Consider the following 25895-nt stretch of genomic DNA (forward strand, 5'->3'; position numbering starts at 1 on the left):
TAATTTGTCATGCCTCTGTACCCTGTAACTACGGATTTCATACACATGGGATTTTGATCGAAGGAAGATCTGTGTAAATCATATTATATGAGGTACTTATATGTTACGATTTATGTAGATATTTCAATGAAGAACATCTACTCATTACTCATACGTTTGGATAATAATTATAAAATAAATTCACGCTAATAAACGCTTCAATAAAAAAAATAACAATAAATCACGATATATTTTGTTTGTCCATTATCAAACCTTGAATCTGGAGATGAGTAAGAATGTACAGGTGACAGGAATAGTCAATATTAGAAAAAAAACATCAAGGGATGAATTCAGAATAATGAACAAATACATAATCAAAAATGCCGTCTTAATACACCATAGATTTTAGAAGCTTAGATGAGATTCTCAACAATTAATCACGGCTTTAGTGCGAAAAGGTAATGATACAAATGCCATAATAATCTAAGAGCGAGGTCTCTATTTAACAACGCCGGTTGATATAAGCCGCAGAATAAACAACGAAGTATTAAATAGTTAATATTCAGAGTTGTGCTGGTTGCGCAAATACTGGATGATTAGAAAGTAATTTATATTCTATATAGTGGAATAGAATAGAATAAAACTAATAAGTTTGAATAATTCTTCAAATAATCTAAACATACATTAACGTCTCGTTTTTGTTTGCTAAGCTGTACATTGCATATGTGGAAGGTCGTATGTGTATATAGGTTGCTAATATAAACCATCAGAAAATATCTACGAAATATAACAAAAACTGTATTTAAGAATAGACAAAATGGAGAAATATCATATGTAATAGAAATGGAGGAAGAATATATATGAAAAGATAATTAGTATTAGAATATTAATTCTCTATTAATATTACAAATTACAGTAAACTAGGTATAGACCTAAAAGTGGTTCTTCTCTAGAGAAGAGAAGCACCTCTTCAAAAGAAAAACAGCTTTGTTTTATAATAAGCTGCTTTGGTAAAACTATTTGAGACAGACGCTCTCACAGACAAAGTGCCTACGAATGTGATTTTGTGCTAAGTGTACTTCGTTCAGTCGCTTCCTCATATACGAAAGCATTACTAAAATGAGCAGTTTTAATTATGTGTATAAGATCGATTATTCCGTCCACTCATCCCGATGTTAGATAAGACGGGATTTTGGTTTTATCTCATTTTCTAATCTCCATTTTAAGAGATTTTTCGGCCGACTGCGGTGTGAGAGAAATCGTCACTGGCCCCGCATCCAAATTGATGATTACATTTGCATTACTTGCCTGTAATGAAATGAAGTGAGGACAAATTTTGCGGACTACGCTCGATTTGTTTGCGTAACGGATTTTTTCTTTTGTTTCCTTTTTTCAATAATGTAAATTCTTTTTGACGGTCTCGGTGGTCTAGCGGGTTGGCACACCGCTTTACTTCCGATGGTCGATCGATTCCTCGCACAGTGCAATTATTTGTATTGATGATTATGTTTCTTTGTATCGGTTTAGGTGTTTTTTATATATGTATAATGTATGTACTTACAAAAAAAACATCTCATTAATCAGTATCAGTTGTCTAGTAATCATATATCTATAACCCAAGCTCTACTTACTGTGGGACCAGATGGTGCTGTATTAATTATCCAGGATTATTTATTTATTTAAATTATATTCTATATGAGAGTGTTTGTCATATTTATATTTATTAATTTTTTTTTTTATAATAATCGCTCCAACATATAAATGAACTAGATAAAATTAAAAGATTTTATTTTGAATAAAGGTACAGAACGGGAATTTGTTTTTAGAAAGAGATTTATAAAAAATAAAATAGGTGGCACTTGAGTGGCAATTAAAATAAAATAAATTTAAATAAAATTGTTATATATACATTGATGTAAATAAAACAACAAACATGAATGACTTTAAAAAATTTAGTAATAATAAAAAATAATATAATATGATATACGCTATACGTTAAACAGATTCATTATAACATGTATAGTAAAATTAAAATAATATTTTCTTCTAAAAAAATTAAGTCTATTTTGCTTCACGTTCATTATTTTACGATATTTATTTTGTAAGCGATCCAGTTATATTAATACCAACCCCTACTCGCTCCTTCTGCAACTAACCCTGTGTAAATTAATTCGCTATTTTGCCTAGGGTAGTTTTCAAGAGCTGCAAATTATCGACGCGCCTTTCTATGGATACAACATTTTCCTTTGAGGTATTAAGAAACTTACTGTGTAGGAGTTTGATCATTAGTAGCAGGACCTGGAATAAGATATTGAATATTTACAATAGCTTTTTATAGTCAAGTATTTTGTTTAAGTTTATTTGTATTTAATACTCAGATTGTATACTTAAGTTGTCTGGGTGACTCAGTCTCACTTATTTCAGCAGACAAGCATCTTACTTTGTAAGCTTTATTTTGAATGTAGGGTCAGATTAAGCAGGGAAATTATAGGATAAGAGGCATGCCGTCCTTCTTTTATCTCTTATTCCTCTGGAATGGCAACGCATGAGTGAAGAAAGAAGAAAGAAAGATAAAGATTACGTGATAAAATGATGTCCGATCATGTTTATAGACGATGTTTAATGTAATACCTCTAATTATGATAACATTTTTTGCCACTCTTATTACATACTGTACATAAAATATTCTATTTGAAGATGTTTATTATAATTTAATAAAATAAAATTAATACGACATAATAATATAAAAGACTTGATGTCTCTATATAAGTAATAGGTTCCGCTATATCTCTAATTTATAACTGGTTTATTATTAATGTTTTCTTCACTAAAGAATTTGTGAAGGATATAAATTGATATGTGTACACCCTTTTGTCTATTGGGTAGAATTTAAACTACCTAAAATGAAGGACAATAGCGGATCAATGGTATGCAGCTCTCAAGATCAACTTGTGTGTAGGCAAATTGTAAGAGGTATTTAACGTTTGGAAGGTATTGTAGGCTCGTGTGTAGCGAATTCAATGCCGGCTTCATATTGTGCCACCGATCAATTTCACCCATACCACTACCCCTATATTGCCCCAGACTTAAGGGTCGTTTCATACATATTCGTCGGATATCGGTCCGGAAATCAAACAGACATTGCACGAAATCTTAAGCCGGATGACCTAAACCAAAAATTATACCAGTCAGCGGACACACGGAAAATAACAAACTTATTGGGGAATAAATAAGATGGTAATTTTCATATTTTATTTTTATATAGTGTCATTGATATATGTACTATCTAAGTACTATATACCATATATATATATATTTACTAGCTATGCTAGAAATTTATATATTGTAATTTCAACAAAACATAGCCTATGTGTTATTCTGATGCATAAGCTATATTATAGTTTTTATACAATGACTACGGATTTTGAAGAAACTTTACAGTAATATAGCTTAGGATCAGAATGACATATAGGCTAAATTTTTAGTTGAATTTTAACGCAGGTGAAACTGAGGACACAACTAGTATTAAATTATATATTACCTACCTAACTTCTGCTGAAAGGTAACTGAGGGAAACATTGTAGATACAAAGTCTAGGTACTTTGGTCTGGTTTATTTCAACCACCAAGTAGCTTGCTTTGTAAGTTGTATTTCGGTTTATGGATGAGATATGGCAGTGAATTAACATGTAACGGTGGCATGACATCTTAATTATTTCAATTATATATTAAAAAGGTAAGAGAGCGTCATGGGCTAGTGGTTTCCTACCAGATATAAGAGATTAAAGGTGACGGCTTCGAAACTTGATAACATAAAAAAATTGCTGACTGTGTAGACTCTCTGGTGAAGTAAATGTAGGCGGTGCGTTTACCCTCTGTCAATTCAAAATAGAGCTAATCAATTATGAAATTTGGTTGAAAATCGTTTAATAATTTAACTGAGAGAAGGACATGGAATTTTAAATTTGGCCGATGAGTTATTATTAGATAGAGAATATTGAAGTTCATAAAATCTTTTCAGTTCTAAAGCATGAAGTAAACTTAATTAGTGAATGTTTCGATTCAACTCGTTTTATTAACATAACTAATTAAAATTCTAGCTTAATGAAATGCGGTTCCAAGGCCGTTCACTTAATTCAAAATTACATTTCAAACAATTGAAATTAGCTTTAACATAATGTTGGACTTGCCAAAAGTAATAAAAAAATATAATATCAAATTTCACGTATTGACACGAAGACAAGCACCCTGCAGGCAAACTTCGTAAGTAATTAAGTAGCTTAAGTATGTATTCTAATACGAATAATTTTATGGTAAATAAAGTTATTTACCTCTCTCGACGTTTCGACAAAGTTTCACTAGCCGTGGTCACTGCCTTTATTTACCATAAAATTATTCGTATTAAAACCGGTTAATAATATAATATAAATATATAATGAATATTAAACACGAAAGTTTAAAAATGGAACATGTAACTGGCTGTACCATGTTGTTTTACTGATTACGATTAGTTTTAGAAAAAAAAAATTCAACCAGACACAATTTACATGGGACCTCCACTATGTGGTTATGTGTTATATATTATATGTATATAGCTAATAATAAATTATTCATATAACCACTTACTCAAAACGGGAATAAATCTTTAGGATCTATAGACGTATTAACTGAATAATATAGTCTTACTTCCAATAAAAAAATATATTGGAAAATGGATTATTTTCAAGGCAAAAATAGTATAAATTATGTAAAGAAGGAATAATCTATGAGCGATTTGCTTGAACTATTTGATAGGAAAAGAAAAACCTAATATGAAATGAATATTAAATACATTATTTACGCCTTAAATAAAAGATTATTGTGAGGAATTACCCGCCAATACATCGCTTGTAAAATAATCGGCGTTTAATAAATTTCCCGAAAATATTTCGTATTTAACAACAAACGCCATTGAATTGAAAATCTTATTTATTTGATAATAATACATATTCACTACCTATTATCTTTCACTATCTATAAGATATCTGTAAGATAGATGGATTACATGAAAGTTGATATGTATAAAAGAAGTGTACTCAGATATGACAGCTGCTAGTGATCAGTGATAGAAGAGGATATACTGCGTGGACCCCAAATAATGAGATAAAGGCGAGGCATACTGATGAAATGATAATTATTACTTTTATTCAAGACAATTTGAACATAAAAGGAAGAAAAAAGAGTATAAATATTTGTAGCATATAATTTTTCTTTGTAATGGCAACAATAGACAATTTAAAAAGTTTCATTCAAACTGACTAGTCTGTTTCTAATAATTAGGCCATATAAACTGTACTCCTATAAACTATACAGTCCAATTAAAATTAAAGCGTATGTTGTTTTAAACCAACTTTTATAACAATATTCAGTTTATACAATTGGTGAACAACAATTTTTAATATTATTGGGTTTAAATAATCCGTTCTCTTAATAAAGTAACAGAAATACAGTGGCTTATCGCTGGAAATACGATTTCTACGTGTGTACCTACAATGATCGCAACATAGAACCCACTTATCGCGATTGGGATCAAGAAAGGGCGTAAATTCGATACGTGACGACCTGATACCTTACTGTTTTTAATACAAATCGTTCAATTTGTATTGAGTTGTATTCAATACAAATTGAACGATTTGTATTAAATACAATACAGCCGGAATATAAATGTAAATGAATTAAGCAAAATCAGTTTGTTGTTATTTAATTTAATTACATTTATTCTTTTTAATTCATTGACCTTACTGGTCTACTTGGTCGTTTTCCGGTGGTCACGGATTAGTACGAAACATTTGTATTCATGAGTGTTTTTGTTTTGTATTGGTTTGGGTTATATTATGTATGTTTTTATAAGAACAAAGTTGTCTAAGTACATATTTTTTTGCATCAGCTTGTATTGTGTCTTCTTATCTCTACTTAGCTCGGAACTAGATGGCGCTGTCTGAATTGTCGAGGGATATTATTATCATTAATTATAAAACTAATTAAATGTAACTGCTATCATTTTATTTCATATATTTGCATTAATATAAAAATATATAGAAATATTACAATATTTGTAAATATATTTTCTTTGAAAGGAACAATAATAAAGAGTTCATTCATTTTATGTATAATTTTTAATAGCCATAATAATGAAATTTACTACAATTATAAGTATAATAATAAACTATAAACTACACTCGAAATGGAACTTGTAAATTACTTTCACCGATTGTATTTTCGTTAGGAATTAGATATTTTTCATAATTCCCTTTATGACTTACAATTGTACCATACAAGTAAAATTATGATCGTTGTAACTTTGCCGTATGAATAATACATGACAATATGCTCACATTTTGTCAGAAACCCAGCGACAAATTACTCATATGATGCGAAAAATTAATATCGTTAAGTTTAACTTTGCCACAATCGTATGTTTTACTCTTGGAAAGTTGGCGCTTATGTTAAATGGTGATAAGTATACGTATGTATTTTATATAAATACTAGCTGACCCCGCGAACTCTGTTCCACCTCAAACTTAAATATGTCTAAGGTTTTTTGAAGTTTAGTTACGCAATAAATTTCTGAACGCACTCTGTTACAAATGGCTGATACCTGCCAGGTATCAGCCATTTGTAAGGGAAAATATAATTGTTGTTTTTACTGCTTTACATGCAATTTGTTCATATTTTATCACCGTTTAAACCTTTCCTGGACTTCAACGAATATTTCAAGAGTAAATTAGCCAAATCGGTTCAGCCGTACTCGAGTTTTAGCGAGACTAACAGCAATTCATTTATATATATATGTAGGTAGACTATATTAAAAAAAAATAGTAGTTATTTTATTATAAAATTAATTTTATTAATGCTATTAATAGAACAGCTTTTTAAGACATCCAAACTAATTGTCTGATGCGTCGTTTAGAAACAAAACACGTGTCGCAATATGGGTGTAGAGCTAATAATGGTCGGATTTTGATTACTAGTGGGGAAGGTCGATCTGTCGATTCAGAGATCGACAATAAAAAAAAAATAGAGTATATTAGGACGTGAATTCGAGAGCGTTCTGAAGATAGGGATCAATCTAACACTGTGTATTTGTTATTAATATATTTATAACGTATCTACAATAGACCTAAAGAAATAAAAATAAATGAGCTTTAATAGAAATTAAAGGGCGTTAAACATAGACCTGTCTAAATTAATTTACGTATAAATATTGCAGGATATTCCCCAATTTCAAAGATCATTTCATTTCGTCATTGTTTTTATCATCAGTCACAGCCCACTGTTGCCAATAGGGCTCCGTAGGCGTGCCATATTTCATGATACATCGTTTTTTGCTGAATCAAAACACTCAAAGCAACTTCATACCCGGAATCCCAACATCTGGCTGGGTCTGTTATAATATCTATTCTTGCTCGGGTACAAATTGCGGTGAGGACGGCAAAAACAAATGAATATAGGTAGTGTTTCGTCTGAACCCAATACTGGTTTACTTTTTATCGTTGAGGATATTACCAGTGGCAAGAAAAGGTAGTTGAGCTGTAAAGTTGGAAATGAAACTCGTGTAATGTATGTAAATGTAATAAGTACATATATATGTGTTTAAGTATACACATATACGCAATATAATAAGTAGAGGAAGAAGAATGTACCATGTGGACAAATGTACCATGTCAAGTTGACCTCCACGCGGTTACCCTTGGAAATCAACTTGGTATATATCATTTATATGCTAAGATGCCATATTTTGTAATTTTAAAATTTAAAGTATATGTACTTATAAATAAAATTGAAGTGACTGTTTGTGATTTCAAATTAACCGATTTTCACTAAATGCATATAAAAGTTTATCATATACCGTATATCTTGCAATTCAAATCTTATTTTTTATGTAAGTATATGTACATATACTTAGCAATATATAAAGAATAAGTATTTGCGGACAACGTTATAATTTTAATTTTCTATCTGTCTGTGGGTTCTTGATAATCTCTGAAACGGTTGAGCATATTTTACGAGACTTAAACTCATAGATAGCTAATATTATAGAGTAACTTAGGCTACTTTTATTTCAGTATTTTTTATTAAACTTTATAAAAATAAAGTTAAATACTACGAGAACGCTAACTCCAGCAAGAGCTAGTTATTAATAAAATAAGTGATCCAAATATATATCAATAGTAAATTAGAAATGTTTAATCAGAAGACTGTCTTGTTCAGGCCGTGCAGCGTTCATACCAGTTAACACCTCAAGGTAAATGACACTATGTTAACAGCTGAACCACCCCACACATTAGCGTGGATAAACAAAGGGTTAGATATTGATTTATGTGCTCCACACATTTGTGCCTTCTAAGTAACTGTAGATGAACGCAAAGGTTCAGTAATGGCGTTTTAAAATAATAGAATTTTGTGTTTATGGGACGCGACGGTAACACCATCGGTCATGGGACTTTATATACCAGCGGGAGATTATACAAAGCTGCCTGAATGGGGACATTACTCGCCTATTTCTGATTTCAATTAGCTCGTTTGATGTTATTCCTTTTTTTTATATAACTGTAATGGCCACTGATATTTTTTTTTATTGAGGGTTTTGGGCTATTGTGAAATACTAAGACCTGTAGTACTGCGACCTACAGAGATCTATTGTACTCGCCCTTTTTAAAAGTTCGCTACTTAGACCCAAGGACAAGAATTGAAGGATATTCTTGTCCCTGATAAAGTATATACTATATCCTGAGGAGATCCTCAGGAATATACTTTCCAAAGGAAATATTCCGTTTATGCATGAGTGGGATACAACCATATATGTAGGTGGTATAGTGGCGTTTCCTCTTCTGGTTGGCAAAATCTGCAAATTGTTATTAATCCAAAGCCTAGTTTGCCACGTGTTTATTCAATTTGTAGTGTCCAGTGAGGGCTCTAGTTACATATATTGTTTTTACTCAATAGCAATAGTCTATTGGAGTATTGATTCGAGTAGCCTTAATTTTTTTATCACCGCCATTATTACTAAAGGATATACAAAGTAGATAACAACCTATTTTTAGACTTATAACATTTCCTTGAAATCCGTTAAGCCGTTTCGGAGAACTATGGCAACTAACACTGTGACACGAGAATTTTGTACCTACATATATAGAAGAAAATCTACAGGATTAATATAATATTTCTACAATATCCAATTATGAGTCAGCTGAATAGGATATAATATGTTATCTTCGGCTTATTACGAAATAAATAGATACGTGAGTAAACTTCAGATTATTTTCAAAGTTCAACAACCTTTCATCTCCCATTACCTATTGGTTTTCCTTGGTGAATGAATGAGTACCTCTATCGGCTCTTTCCACGCCATTTATTCTGTTCACTCACAAAACATATCGTTCTTCAAGTCCACTTAATTCCTGAAATGAATTATTTTCTATGTTATTAATTAGAGGAGAGTGTCGTATTTGTAGGGTTAACTTAACATAATAAGTTACGTTTGTTTGTAACACATTATTGTACAGTAAGTAAGTATGGGTACTAGATAACTGATATAAATACTTAAATAATTTCCGTTTATAAATACATACATAATATACATAGAAAACACCCAGATCAATACAAACTATTAAACTCATGAATACAAATGTTTGCACACAAATATATGCGGAACCGAATCCGCGACCATCAGAAGTAAAGCGGTGTGGTAAACCGCTAGAAAACCAAGGGCGTCAAAAATACATTTAAAATAACAGGATACAATGATCTCAAGAACTAAATTGTATAATGTCACAAGTTTTGAATCTATGATGATCGAATATGAAGACACTATTATTACACTATACTAATAGTAGTCGTTCAATAACACAAATAATGAGACATTATTTAATGTCTCCTATTACTATATCAAAGAGCTATAACGCCATCTAGTCTCAATCTAAGTAAAGCATACTAAAAGTATTAGACAACCTTTAGACATAGTTAAATACATTATTTTTATTTAACATACATAAAACATCGAATATAAATATTACTTATGAATACAAATATTTGTAGGTCACACGTTTTGAATCTCTCATGATCGAAAAGTAAGACATTATTAATACACTATAATAATAGTAGTCGTTCAATAATATTAAAAATAATGCTATATTATTGAACGTGTTCTACTACTATATCATAGAGCAACAACGCCATCTAGTCTCAATCTAAGCAAAGTACTCCAAGTTCTTGTTCTCCAAGTATTAGACAATCTTTAGACAGAAATACATTTATTGTGTTTAACATACATAAAAAAAACACAATACAAATTTCTGACTGATATATTGACGTTAAGACAATAGATTAACGATTATTTGTATGATGACGTAATGCAGTGATTTTATTTAATGAAACATAAATTGTACCTACAATATGAATTTTTGCACACCTCTCATGAGGTTCATGTACGCATCTTGACCACATATTGTTAACACATTATTGCTTACCTACGTTTGGCAAATAAAGTATTATTATTAAAAATCAAATATTACTTGTGAATACAAATATATAAATATTTGTATTCAGAAGTAATATTCGTTTTGTCACAAGTTTTGAATCTTTGATGATCAAGTCATAAAAGTAAGACATTAGTATACTGCTATACCACCGAACCGAACGTCTACAAAGACAAGATAAATCAATACACACCTCTTTACAAGTAAGTATGTTTGTTGATATGTGGATCCAAAATTGTATCGGAACTTTTTGACAGTTTGGCATTTATAGCAGGTGACAGGTCGATTGGTACTTCAAACCTAACTTTGTACGTACATCTGTTGGCAAACTCACTGAACTCGTAAGTTTGGTACACTTTCAATCTATTTACGAATCTAGTAGCAGATTGTATATTTTATTAATATATATTGCTGTATCGTAACAAAACACAGAGTACCTAAGTTAAAGAAAAAACAACAAAATTAAAATGTCAAGTTTGAAAAATATCGGTTAAAATAATATGTTAATTGTGAACAAAATTCATTTAGAATTATAATATTTCATATATATAATTACATATATGAAATATATAACTAAAATTATTCAGTTATAAATAATTATTAATAGAGTAATAATAATATAGTATTTTACTATTTTTATGTTGCATACGTTCATTCTCTCGTTGTATTAATTATAAGTGAATTTATTTGTTCGTCCTTGTGTGTTTGTATTTTTATTTAGTAATTAAGTATCATAGTCTCGACTTAATGTTCATTGTAAAAATAAGAGTAGGGCATGTATAATATATAAACAATTAGTTCAATGGATGAAAGGGGATTTTTAGTAATGTGAAATGATGACCCCATTGCTAGCAATTTACCACTTACGTGGTTCCTCCTGGAAACTATCGTGTCCTATCATTCTCCACTGGTGCCCCACCAGCATAAACGAGCTAGCGAGGTAGCGTAGGCGAGTGCACCATTCCATTATTAATCATATTTTATTCAATTTTATTTCTTTGTATAGATTATATTTTTTTATTAATTTAAAAAATACCGAATGTATCGAATGAAGTGACATCCCTATTGGAAAACAGTCCACGTTATAAAAGACATTAAGCCATACTAGCTATTTTCTAGCGGAAAATCCCTCGCTGTGCAACTAGGAAATGCTGCCGGCATCATGAGCACTCAGCTCAATGCGACCCGTTTCAAGTAATATTATATTTGTGTATATTCCTACTTATTTGTTATTATATAAGGTTTATTTTTAAATGGTAGATTACAAAATGTATTGTAGCGCGACAGTTATCACCTCCATACTATATCGATATGAGTAGCTTTAAACGTGATGATACTTTCATACTACTGATAGTGTATTAATTCACGAAAGTTTTTTGCTCGTTCATCTTGTGAAGTCTGCTTCCCGAAAGAGTAGAATTAAAAAAAGATGACTATTAAAAGTTTATTTAAGTTTCATGGATTAAGGATTATTTCTATTTGTAATTATGCTTATTAAAAAGGGGTTGAAAGGGTAGATAAATTTTAATTCTACTCCTTCGGAAAGCAGACTTCACAAGATGAACGAGCAAAAAACTTTCGTGAATTAATACACTATATCAAAATTAATTTACAATAAATTATTACAAAAATATATATAATAAACAATACTATATATTTCTAAATTAATATTTAAGGATACTTTTTTTTATCATAATTCAGGCGAGCAAATACGAGGTATTAGTAATTGTAAGAATCGAATGGGAATACTTATCAGTACTTCCTCTCCATTGGCTACTAACTACCCCTCTACGGATCTCTCGTTCTATGTAGGTTCAAATACTCTCACAAAGAGTAACTACATAACCAATGAACATGTAAAAATAACATATTTTTTGCACAATTGCAAAGAAATGGAAAATAAACATGTCTATATATATAGACATATAGATTTATACATATAAAGGAGTGTAAAATGTAATGTACATATATATATATATATACTAGCTGTCCCGGCAAACGTTTTGCCTATATATATATATGTACATTTAGGGGGATGAAAAATAGATGTTGGTCGATTCTCAGACCTAATAATAGATTTGACAAAATTTCATGAGAATCGGTCAAGCCGTTTCGGAAGAGTATGGGAACGAAAACTGTGACACGAGAATTTTATATATAAGATATATATATGTACCGCCAAGTTTTGAAATAAAGATTTGACCATAATACCACCATATAATATTAACAAATTAGAAAAATTAAAAATAATGTATTTGAAGTAGTAAATTATAAGATTTTTTTTAATAATAGAATGTTTATAAATGAATCTATATAAAATGAGCCTTAAGAATCTTATGTAGTACATAAGGTTCATTTTACTATAAGAAATTATAAGTAAAATGACAACTTTTTTTCACTAATTAAATAGTCTATTATAAACAAAAGATATACCATGACTTATAATATATATGGAGGATACTTTCATCAACAACATTTTAATCTATCCATGAAACTTAAATAAACTTTCAATTCCCCTTTTTAATAAGCAAAAAACTTTTCGTGAATTAATACACTATACAAATAAAAATAATTCAAAAATATATATAATCAATATTATATATTTCATTTTATAATTAAGGATGAAAAAAATTAAATTTTGCTTATAATTTACTACTCAAAAATGGATTCTGTTTTTTTCTACATATTTTATAGTTAGATATAGTTAGATTATCAGAGAATAATAGAATTGAACTCGGCTTTGACACGCTCCCGCGTGTCTAGATATATATTTTTTTTTATTACAAATACCTATAATATTTACCAAGTAGAGATTGCTCTTTCTCTTCAGACCATTATTATAAAAAAATAGATATATAGGTATTTTTTATTTGTTCATAAAGTTTACACTAAAAATAATAGACAAATTAAAAAATATATTTTACCTACAGTAACAAACATTATGAGCTAGTAACATAGCTACTACATATTCCACGTAGGAATCGCCACGGGACACAGCTAGTTGCTTATAAATATCAAAGGTGAAATAATATCAAGCGGTAAATGAAACCCTCATCGTCTCCAGAGATTATGAGCCTTTTCCTTCAGTTTGCTTCTCGTTAGTTCTAGTTTCCTCTTGCTCGTCGTATATGCTATACAGAATATATATTACGGCTTGTATGACGATAGTTTAACGTAAATTACGAATTGCCATATGATATTAAAGCCTTACCTTCTGTACTATAAGTAATGGTGTTGCTTTTCTTTATTATACTATATCATCAATTTGTTTGCAAATAAATTATTAAAATAGAAATATTTCTATTTCTATTTCAAACTGTCGAATTTGTGTTATATGACACTTGACGTGGCCGCATTTCGTTGGGTATATTGAAACCAACATAACAAGGGACGAGCCTGCCACCATCTGTGAGTTTAATTTTTGTATTGATTATAGATTATAAATTGAAAAACAAAGTTTCTTTAGTATCAGCCGAATTTGAACTCACGATATGTCGGGTGCAATTCAGGATATTAAACCACTGGGCTACGACGCACTTGAATAATTAAAAAAAATATTAATAACTTTTTAATACTCATTATTTTTTGTGTAATGTAGAATTAAACTGAAATGTTTTTATAAAAATAAATTAAAATATCTTCATTCGTGTGGGTCCATTACAGGCTCCATATGGACTCCCTCGGGGTCCAATGTATAATCAACTTTTTAATATTTGTATGTTTCATAAATTAAATAAATAAAATTATGGAACTTTCCAGAAATTAAAACGTATGGTAAATGGGTAACTTCCCTTAACCCTTTACTACGATGGATCAGAAAAATACTTAGCATATTGATAATGCCTGACTACCCCATTTACAATTATAGCCGTGAAGATATATTACGCATCAGAGACCGCTATTTAGTCGTGCCCGGATTACACTCTACTTCCCCCGCATTCCTACATCCTACCTACACATAGTGGGCACATAATCAGAACCACTTTGCAGAAACCCTTTCACCTTAATTCTCAAGATGAAATAAGCGGCGTAAATTGCGAAGACCTCACGGTGGAATATAATCTTATTGAATAGACATATTTTAGACACATAGACTTTTTGTGTTTTGTTGTTATACTGAATTGTACCTAAAGGGTTGTAAGTACAAATCTGCTGGTCAAAAAGAATTATTTTCGAGTGTGTTATTTCTTTATTTAAGCTATATTGACCAATAAAATATGGCAGAAAAACAATACTTAATGTTATAGGCATTCTCTATCAGCCAACCACAAATACAGAGATATTTGATGGTTTCTTAACATAAAATATACATATATTTGACTAAACTTGAAGAAAATACATGTTAATTTGCTCGTTCTTTTTGTGATGAGCTTTTCAAAGGAGTGGTAGATTAAACAGAAAATGACTATTCAAAATTACTATTATTAAGTTTATTTAAATAAAAAAATAGAAATAATCTTTATTTAAATAAACTCAATAGAAGCACTTTTGAATAGTCATATTTTTTAGTCTACCACTTATTCGGAACGCAGACTCATAACAAAAAGAATGAACAAGAAACTTGCGTATTGCTCTTTTCATCATCGCAGCCCGGAAGACGTCCACTGCTGGACATAGGCCTCCCCCAAAGATCTCCACGACGATCGGTCCTGCTCTTTTGAATATATGTTATTTTAAATAAATAAATACACAGTAACAAGTAAAAGGCATACGAAAATCAACATAGAAACGGCTAGTTGTTCTTAGGGCAATCAGATAATATTGTCAGCGCTATGAAATATTGATTAAAAATATTATTTATGTATATCTTTCTTAACTTTCCGTCGAAGGAAACCCCAATATCAAATTAAACATAAACTTGGCATGGGGTGGTAGGTTTCTGAGTTGTTTTAAGTATAATAAACTAAATGTAGACATGTCAAGTGCTCATTACAACATCGATAGTAGACAATAATATAATAATAATCTCAGGACAATTCACACAGCGCCATCTGGATCCAAGTTAAGCTAGCTAAAGCTTGTATTATGGGTACTAGACAACTGATACATATACATAGATATTTTTTTTGTAAATACATACATATTATACATAGAAAACACCCAGACCGATACAATCATACTCATGAATACAATTGTTTATGCCGTACGAGGAATCGAACCCGCGACCATCGGTCGTAAAGTGGTATGCTAGACCGCTAGACCACCGAGGTCGTCAAACAATGATTCTGACCACTCTTTTTAGCCGTGAGCCGTTATTTTTATGTGCTATATATTTTTGTTTATATAATAAGAATAATAGTCGTTACTTAATGTAAAAGTGAATTTGTTTGTCCTGACCTCATGACAAATGGTAACGATAGAACTTTCATTAAATTGTCATGAAATTTAATATCGGAATGGACAAGCATTGAATTCAGAGATCGTGCATATGTATAATGATTCGCAATTTAGACTGCATTTGCGGTGCTACGTAAACCTACTACCTGAAAATGTTGACTTCTCATGCCGTTTGTTAATTAAAGGATCTAGTGGATGCATAATCAAAATGCATATCAGGTGGCAAGTTCTGAGCTGCAAAATTATGTTTTCGGCTCGTGAAGTCAAATAAGACTGAAAATACGGTGAAATAAAAAGAATGTAACATTTTGATTTGTAGTTTTAAATCCAATCCTTATGAGAAGAAATGTGCATTACCGAATTACGTTAATATGTGTCGTGGTCAAGTGAACACAGCTGTTTCGTGGCAGAAACTGGACAAATAAAGATGTACATACGTAAATAAAAGGTAATGTAACTTTTTAATTTTGTAGTTTAGATCCTTTTCTTATGAGCAAAGAATTACTTTTGAAAACTGTATAAATAAGTTGTTATGGTTAAGTAAGTTAGCTGTTTGGTGGCATAAACTGGACTGATAAAAATGTACATACGTCAATGACTTTGTACAAAATCGCAAAATTAAAAATTAATGTAACATGGGGCGAGTAGCTAAGTAGTAGTTATCTATGTTATAAGGTTTCTTCTTTTAAAGTAATGTTACATTTTAATGTCGTAATATAGATCCTTTTCGTATGAGTAAACTTAGCTGTAGGTGGCAGAAACAATATAAAGAAACATACGATAGAAAGAAACAATAAATAATAAGTATAAAAGAAGAAGAAGAAGAAATAATAATAATAATCTAAGGACAATACACACAGCGCCATCTAGACCCAAGTCAAGTTAGTTAAAGCTTGTGTTATGGGTACTAGATAACTGATACATATACATAGATATATTTTTTTTGTAAACACTTACATATTATACATAGAAAACACCCACACCGATACAAACAATCATACTCATGAATACAAATGTTTGTGTCGTACGAGGAATCGAACCCGCGACCATCGGTAGTAAAGCGGTGTGCCGCTAGACCACCGAGGTCGTCAATATACTCCTGTATTTATCTCGATGGGCTAACTGACCTGACCTCATGTTCATCTTATCATCCGCCACTGGTGCCCCACCAGCGTAAACCGTTAGCGCAGGCGGGTGCATCATTCCATTATCATACACATAAAAAAAACGAATCATTTCTAGTAGAAGGTTATCCTTGTTTGCACTGTGTACTCCCAAATTAAAGGGCGAATTATTTATGTGGGGCCAGTTCTCTTACACAGTACGTATTTAATTTCGTTCCACCACACCTGCGGGTTTGTTTATTTCGCAAATTTCACAACTCTTAATGTATCCAACAGATTCCATACAGAATTATGTGCGTTACCCGACGGTGTTGTAAAGAAAGTTAACTTTGCGAGTAGACTGTTAATCAGATAAGTTCAACAATGTTTCAACTTCGGCGTTTTATAATTACGTTTTGGTACTCGAGTAGGTTTTTAAGCGTTAAATTTTAGGTAGTTTGTTAGCGATGTGATATCAACAATGGTTTTGTACTATAGTAATTGGAAAAAGTGGCCCTATAGCAGGTCAAACTTCTCGTGAACGTGGATAGGTGACCTCACATTTATTTTTGCTTTATATTAGAAACCTGCTCACGATTTGTCCCAATGCATCTGTTCAGATCAGTTCATAGGCCGCCATCTTGTGCCCAACTACTTTCGAAAAACCGGAAGTACAACACGTTTAGTATAATATTTGCAAATTTATTTAAATAAAAACAACAATTTTATTTAAAGTTTAACGTTTTAGTAATTTGACGTATTAGTAATAGCGGCAATTTAAATACCTCTAAAATATAGTACATCGAAACGTTTGCTAATGTGTAAATTGTTTATGTCTAATATCATGCGTTTTTAAGAAATATATTAATTTATCAAAATAATTTAATTCCGAAGATTCATTTAAAAAATGACGATGTTGAGTATATATACTTATTTATTACTATTCCTATAATATAAATATTCAAGGAAATGATAATAGTGTTAATACATTACTTACTTTGATCTGATGAGGTCATATGTGATCTGAAACAAGAAAAACTACATTAATTTATGAATACGGTCTCGGTGGTCACTTATCTGGTAACCTGTGAAGTGGGACCTTGCTCCGTCAAAAAATGAACTTACACAGCAATATTTTCAGTTGCTTCTAATATGAATCTTATATGTAAGAGCTAGACAAAAAGTCATCTGCGTGGGTACGTGATACCTTCGTCTCACCTATTTCAGCCATCAAGCAGCTCGTTTTGTAAGCTACAAATTCGGCTGTCAGGTGGTTCAGCCGCTTCATAAGTCCTTTGGTTTGGAATGACATCTGCACTCCCTATCGTCCGTTGAAGCTGTAAAGGCCAGCTGTGGCCAACAGCATTAGAGTAGTCTGAAGAAAATCTGCGTTTCGGTCATAGGGTGTAGATTAGTCAATCACTAAAAGGCATGTTGACATCTTAGTCCTATAGAATAGCAGCGCATGAGTCATAATTGGATCAAATGGCAACGAAATGTCCATAGTGTCAGTCATGCTGTCATTTTGTCAGTCATTCCAATTACATAAAAAAATGTCTCTAGCTGTCTCTCTCTCTCTTTATAATATACGAATATTACAAAGAAAGATAACAATACAGCGAGTTTTGTTATGTAGATATAAGTTATGGGATCCCAAGTAAATACATAACGTGCCACTAGATTGGAGTATATAAAATATATCGGCAATAGCTGAGGAAGGTCCTATTGCCAACTTTGGATCTTATTTTATATTTTGTGTAATATTTCTATTTGTTTGTTACGTTGGCAATAACTGAATTATCTACCTTATTTATCTATCTATCTAAAATATTAAAGTCGAAGGCGAGAGGGGACTTTCGCTATAAGTCCATTAAAAATATATCTTCATAAGTTAGTCGATTCTGTAATTTGATGATATTAGCATTTTAATTAGGAATTGCGTTCCTCCCGTTGCCCTAAATAGGCGACACCAGGTGCTCATAATTTCTGCCCTTAAACTCCAAAGATAGAGGTGTAAGACCCGAGAATAATCACGTTAAGTGTACTGTTGTTTACAGTCGACCATACTCCGGAAACTCCGGAGGACAATTAAAATATATGATTTGGAGAGACAATGTTACGAATTGTACGATAATAATACAATGTCTATGTATTATATTTAATTAAATATATGACCCAATTATAGCACAGGTGTGGGCGGTAGATAAGGGGATTGTATGTGTGAGATGAAGTAAATAATGGATAAAATTGATAATTTGTTCTATATAACAATAATAAGTAACGACAATTATAAAATTGTAAAAAAAAAACATTATAAAATGATACAGAATTAAATATTATTTAAATATGCACAGAGTTTGCAACGGAAGGTGTCTTAAAATGAGATCGTGAGTTTGTTTTTACTGCTGTTTTTTGATATAATCTGGTCGACTTTGACTTCGACTCAAAATTGGGTGTCAAATAAATATTAGACTATACAATTTTTAAATTCTCTTTTTCTTCTGAGAAGAATGGCTTTCTAGTATTCCGAATTTGAGAGTAGAATTATAGAACAATACTATTCAAAAATGCCTTTCAAAAGAGGTATGAGAAAATAACTTACTTGCTATAAAAGTATTCGTGTTTAAAATCAATCGGGTATATATTAATTATATAAAGATTATTTCTATTCTATTACAGTCTTATGCTTATGTAGCATATGCGTAATCTTAGGTCTCAGAATCATAAATGAGACATTTCTTCCTATCATGTTTTCACCATGCTTTGATTGCAACATATACAGTTAGCATCGCAAATACGCTTCCCCAGTGATCTGAGAACTCAGATATCTCCAGAAAAAAGGCAAGCTATTGGTTTTACAAATGTACATCTTACTCGCTGATAAATAAAACACAATTTCTATTGTTCAACCGTATTTTCTGCTAAGAAAATTTGCATTTCGTATTTTAATCTTACTTTAAGGATGTCGACTCTTTTGTTCTCATTTAATACCTCGAAACACCTGCGCGTTTACACGTGTGGATTTCTCTAATCCCATTGCGTATATGCGTCTTATCAAGTTTTCACGTTAAGTAAAATGTATCCACATTTCGCCAGAATTGTGTCTATTGTTGTATGTTGTCATGTACAAAAGAAGCGCTGCGGGATATAGTTAAGATGTTCTTGCATGCAAAATACTTATCATAATTTTTATTAATATTTTTTTATTTTATCAAGAAAATCTTTTTGAAACGTACGCTCTTGACAAGTATATAGTTGTGGCTTTTATAATATTGGTGGATTCTTTTCATTGTCCACCTTGGGAATAGAGCTCCTTGCAATTCGTCTCCATTTGGTACAGTTTTGGATGCACGAGAACATTGTACAATGAACTACTGTGTAGCCAATCTGATAAGGTCAGTCCATCGCGTTGGTGATCGACTCCGAGAACATTGGCCTTCAACTGAACTGAAGCTTTGATTGCGAAATATTAATATGAAATAATATTTCTCAATCAAATAGAGAAATATAATTTAAGACCTTTATGTAGACATGTTCGAGTAAATAAATAGATTGAATTGAAATTGAAAAAGAAATTAATCCAGACAGGCAGACGAATTTTTATATATATATTATAGATTGACACTTTTAATTTGCTTTTATATATACTGACAATATAACATTTATGAAGTAATTGTATCTATTATTGCAACTCACTTATATGAACTATAAGAACACACGCCGATACTAATACGTTGTTATCTCATTTGTAATATGGTATAGTTATATTTGTCATTTTTTCCATATATACAAATTATATATATTATACGAAAACAGTGTTGTACGAAAAGATCATTCAGCTTAATTCAATGTCAGTAAACCAAGTTTTTTTTTATATAAAGTGTTACTGTAGTAGTAGCAAGTGTCTAAGTTTTTCGTCTCTCTTGGGAAGGTAAACTAAACTAACTTATATACTTCTTATTTAAAATTCCTTTACTGAAACTAAAACTAATTTAAATGCAAGACGAGAAAAATACGGCACAAACTTTTAATTGCGTTACGACAATTTAAATATATATATTGTTTAGAGTTCGTACTTTATCTGAAAAATATTGAGAAAAACAAATTTAAAGTTTGTATGTTGTACATTATAGTTATTCTTGTTCTGTTTTACACCTACTTCATAAAAAGGTAATTTCAATTTGACTATGTTTGGACTGGGCGTACGTCAATATCTATAAACCCGCTACCCGATAGCGCTATGAGAATCAATAATATTAATTCTCATAGCGCTATCTATTCCCAAGCTAAGCAGAGATAGTGTTATAAATATAAGGTTGTCTGGAAGAGATTGCGTTAGCGATAAGACTGCCTTCTGTATTTCTTTCTTTAATGTATTGTTATATATTATTTTCTTTTTATGTATCTACTTTTAATATTGGTGCAATAAAAAATTATAAATAAATAAAAAAAAATTGAACAACTAATATAAATTTATTACGAAAAATATATTCACAGGTATATATTTTTTGTAAATATATACGTAACACAGAAAACACTCAGACTAATACAAACAATCATACTTATGAATACAAATATTTTAACAGTATGAGGAATCGAAGCCGCGACCATCGGAATTAAAGCGTAGTATAAAAGTATGCTAAACTGCTGGATCATCACCACCTAACATGGTAAATGACTAGCAATAGGATCACTCTTCTCCGTACCAAATAATCCTTCCCCCTCTTCTCACATATGTATGTATAGTACATCCATATTCTACAAAAGTATAGGCAAGTGAAACCAAAGGAAACAGCTGGATACATTTATCTTGTATCTATTAATATAAACTGGGAAGTCACACGAGTAAATAAAGCCACTAAATTGATTTCCTTCCCGAGACAATGGTACAAAGTTGTACCGTGACAGTACAATTTGTTATTGTTTGTTCAGGCAAACGTCGTTGAATGAAATCAAATATTGTATTCATTTTGAACACTCTGTTGCGATGAAATTTCTCCTTTGTAATAATTATTGGGAAATATTAATTGTTTATTAAAAGGACAGGGTCAATGAAGAGCGGAGGGAAATAATTAATAAACTTAAATTAAATGCTAATACAGATTTAGTATTTTTTTTAATTAACTGGATTGCGATAGAAGCGAAAGGTCCACATAATAGAAAGTGATAGGTAATTGTTGACTATAGACGTAAACAGTATTACGCATATCACAAAATATATTATGATGACTGTATGATGCAAGATCTGATAGAGCTATTCGATGCAAAGAAACAAGGAGACTTTTTACTAAATTGGATTTAATTACGACTATTAAATTTTTACAAAAAGAGACGTGCGGCGTCGATGACATCTAGATGCAGACTGCGGCGTCCATTACGCCGATTATAAGTACAAATTAACACCAAACGCATAGACAAATAATAGACAATTTTAATATAATATTGTTTATGGAACGCGTCGCTTATAATGACCGTGGCAGATCATTCAAATTCTTGTACTATGAAAGTTACAGGACATCTGATAGGACTAAGATTTCATACAATTTTCGTAGTATCGTGATAGAAGAATCTTTTTCTAAATTGTTTGTTTAATTTAATTAGAAATTATTTAGCTGATATATAACTACCAAGTATAGAATTTACGTCAATTCAAATCACCATTTTAAAATTACCGTTTCAATTATTTTGCTTCAATTTCCACTATCATAAATGGTAACACATGTTGGATACGCCGTGTGAAGACTTGCCCATTACCACTTTTTTTTACATAACTAAAATTAGTAATGTATAAAAAAGGTCACGTGGGTTTCCAAACACTTAAATTAGGCGAATGAAAAATTTCTTAAAAAAATTGTTGCAAACAAAGTTTTCCTGATATATGTAAATTTCATGTAAATAGCGTGGCAGAGGTTAAAAGATATTTATCTATACGAAAATGTGTAAATTTTGACAGTGACAAGGAGGCTGAGTGATGACGTAACAGCCATCACGATGCTTGTATACGGCTGAAAATGGGACGTATCACATATCACATCTCCAATGTTACCCCGATAGAAGCGACGAGAGTAGGCGACGGTTATATTAATAGAAGGAGCGGTAAGCGGAGCGGATTTGATATTTTTGCAGTATGCATGCAATAGAAGGAAATGTCATACAATAATCATTATATATTCATTCTCCTATTGTTCTATTGCGTGGCACAGGTTTTACCTTAGAAGCAAAGGATTTAGTCTACTATGACTATATCGAAATGTATTCCGTTTTGTAGTTTAACTCGAGACCGTTATAGCCTAGTAGTTATTACTTCGATTTTTTCCGATTTTTTTCGAAATTTCTGACTGAGTCTTCCGTGATAGAGTTATCAATAATATTGCAATGGCACTGCCATGTTACATTTCCAATTTATGAATTTTCGGCACGAAGTGATGGCACCTTATAATTATACTTCGTCAGTAAAATATAACTAGTCTTAATTATAAATAATATTTTGTACTTATTTTAGAATAGAATATAATTACAATATTAATAATCTTTATTCGTATAAATTTTATTTTAAGCATTTTGGAATTTATTCACTTTTTTATTTTACCATCATGTTTATTTTATATTTTAATCATGGCCGGTGTTTTTCATGTTTCAGCTACCAATTTCAGTTTCTCCTTTTGTGTTATATTTTTCGGTTGCTTCGTTGCAATTTAACATTCGTTTAACATTCGTTAGTCAAACTTTACTACATCATTAGATTGTTTCATTCAAAATTAGTAGCGATTTTGTCCGCTACGCTTAACAGTATGTGAGTGATATGAATTAGGGGTAGATGGTTAATTTCATCCGTACCCACACAACACACGTTGACAGGTCGGTGACGTTTCGAATATTAATTAATACGTTATTCACACATGTACACGGTGTGGATAAACAAGGCTGAGCTCTATGATTTATGGCAGTACTACTGTTTCAAATCCATATTAACATATAATTAGTTAGAAACTTCTCTGTATAGCTGTATTGCCAGATGACCTCCTTCGTCTTACATTTTGCCCTAAATTTTGCTCATAATCCCTAAAGAAGAATTGACCTAATAAAGAAAAATCTGTATTTACCTATATATTTTTAGATTGGGTGGATGTAATATATTATATATATATATATAAATATACATATAAAAATAGTATTTTTACTAAATCTTAAATTTAATTTCCCCATAAATTCCCCTAAATATTTATTATCATTCTCCTAATATAGGCAAAAAATACCCTCAAATTTTGGGAGATTTCCTCTAATATGACATCACTGCTCTATAGGCCTGATATCTACTTAATCATTCCTTATAAAGTACGCCTCAGTCTAGATAATTGAAATTTGCTAATATTACCACTATAATATTATACCATTGTCATGCTACCTACATTATTTATGTTTCCTACAGACATTATCATAGCTAATAATATTATCTAAGCTCTCAATTCATTTCAAAGAAAGACCTAGAAATATGATCTGTTCGTCGAACATTGTAATTAGTTATAGATGGGATTACAGTTGTGACTATATATGTAAGTTTAGGTTTTAACTACTCATTCTTAAGAATCATTAAGAATTACAAATAATTCATTTAACATGATATCTAAAAATATTAAATAATACGTAATTAAATATTAGTATAAACAAAAAAGAAAAGTAATGCTGAAACTACAATATTTAACCAATAAAAACAATGCACACACTACTAATATGGTTTTAGAGGTACACTCTTATACACATACATATAGTATTTGAAAATAGAACCTTAATAATGTTAAAATTTAAAATTAATTCTAGTCGATTTCGACAACCTCCAGTTTATATTAAAACTAGTTATCTGACTCTTCTTCGCACGGATGTACATGGATTATAATATATATATAAAAACCTTCTATCTATTGCTAAAATTTTGATAATAATCAGTTGCGTATTAGAAGATAGAAGTGGACAGACAGCTGCAGCGACTTCATGTAAAGATATCATAAAATAGTAGATAAAACACAAAACTTACATATTTTAGTTCATATAGAAACGAAACCAAATGGAATAATGTGTACAACACAACCCATCACTAAACTTTGGACTACCACAGCGTCCTCTGGTGTTAAATAAATAAAACAACCAGTGATGTTGGATTGTTGAACTAAAAAAAGTGTTATTTCTAGAAAATGTTTTCCATCGTAATGCATAGTAACAAAACCAATATCGCCGCTACCAATATATATAGTTCATGTACTTATTCATTCTTAATAAGAGTTCTATATCCGATCGATCTCTCATCTAATTCAAACGGAGATCAAAATTACGACGGATTGAGCCGAGGTTTGAACCCCTAGCGGTGCCCTCAAACAAAAGTCGTATCCGTTAGACGGGAGTTGGCCTTCAGCTGCCATCTACACTCGACCCCTACCGTCCAGTGACGTACAACTGGCCTTTACAGCTGTAAAGGCCAGCTGCGGCCAACAGCAACAGAGTAGTCCGAAAAAAAACACATTGAACTAGTTCATTTCAAGAGTGAAATATGTGACGCATACCCATATTGAAAGCTGCAATTTAGGTTTTAAAAGATTTACGAGTGGAAATAAGTCGCGAATGGCGACGGCACGAAAACCAGTGGAAACTTGCTAACAAGTTTAAATGCCTAACTTCCGAATCCATTTAGAAGTTACCCCATATACGTACATGGTATTCGTTTTCACTTATGTTAACTGTAAGTTCGGACTTTTTCCTAATTGAATGTTCGGATTGGTTTGGATATTTCGATAACGAAGGCGTCGCTTTCATTAGTTGTTTTGAAAGCGAAAGTTGTTATTTCGTTTTCTATTGTTGGAATTGAAATTTTCCAGTTATATTTAATTTTCCAGTTATTGTAGCTACCTGTATTTAATTTTTTATGTAACTGGAAGGCAAGTGTAGTGATGGTGTTGAGAAGGGAATCT

The sequence above is a fragment of the Achroia grisella genome, unplaced genomic scaffold (assembly GCF_030625045.1).
Source record: "Achroia grisella isolate CSIRO2021 unplaced genomic scaffold, CSIRO_AGI_Agris_v1 utg534, whole genome shotgun sequence".
NCBI lineage: Eukaryota > Metazoa > Arthropoda > Insecta > Lepidoptera > Pyralidae > Achroia > Achroia grisella.